The sequence below is a fragment of the Arachis duranensis genome, chromosome 10 (assembly GCF_000817695.3).
Source record: "Arachis duranensis cultivar V14167 chromosome 10, aradu.V14167.gnm2.J7QH, whole genome shotgun sequence".
In the NCBI taxonomy this organism is placed as follows: domain Eukaryota; kingdom Viridiplantae; phylum Streptophyta; class Magnoliopsida; order Fabales; family Fabaceae; genus Arachis; species Arachis duranensis.
In genome coordinates this window covers 70,237,056-70,237,652 of record NC_029781.3, presented here as the reverse complement: position 1 = coordinate 70,237,652, position 597 = coordinate 70,237,056, and the positions used below count along the sequence as shown (strand labels likewise).

The window sequence follows — 597 nt, the reverse complement described above, 5'->3', positions numbered from 1 at the left end:
CTCTGTTGATCCTTCCATGAGAGATTTGGATGATTTCTCCATGAAGTATTGTAGGTGTTTCCATAGGGTTCTCCCATGTAATTCACCTCTTCTATTGAAGGGTTCTCAGGATCATAAGCTTCTTCCTCAGATGAAGCTTCCTTAGTACTGTTTGGTGCATTTTGCATTCCAGATAGACTTTGAGAAATCATATTGACTTGCTGAGTCAATATTTTGTTCTGAGCCAATATGGCATTCAGAGTATCAATCCCAAGAACTCCTTTCTTCTGATTAGTCCCATTGTTCACAGGATTCCTTTCAGGAGTGTACATGAATTGGTTATTTGCAACCATTTCAATCAGCTCTTGAGCTTCTGTAGGCGTCTTCTTCAGATGAAGAGATCCTCCAGCAGAGCTATCCAAAGACATCTTGGATAGTTCAGACAGACCATCATAGAAAATACCTATGATGCTCCATTCAGAAAGCATATCAGAGGGACACTTTCTGATTAATTGTTTGTACCTTTCCCAAGCTTCATAGAGGGATTCTCCTTCCTTCTGTCTGAAGGTTTGGACTTCCACTCTAAGCTTACTCAATTTTTGAGGTGGAAAGAACTTT

The 597-nt window shown here is 40.0% G+C and overlaps 1 non-coding gene across 1 annotated transcript; it reads left to right on the top strand.

Annotated features, from left to right (window-relative positions):
• Positions 1-461: 461 nt before the first annotated feature.
• Positions 462-569, top strand: LOC127743594 (small nucleolar RNA R71). Its single transcript, XR_008004979.1, has one exon. It is a non-coding gene; the product is annotated as a small nucleolar RNA R71 (small nucleolar RNA).
• The last annotated feature ends 28 nt before the right edge of the window (positions 570-597 follow it).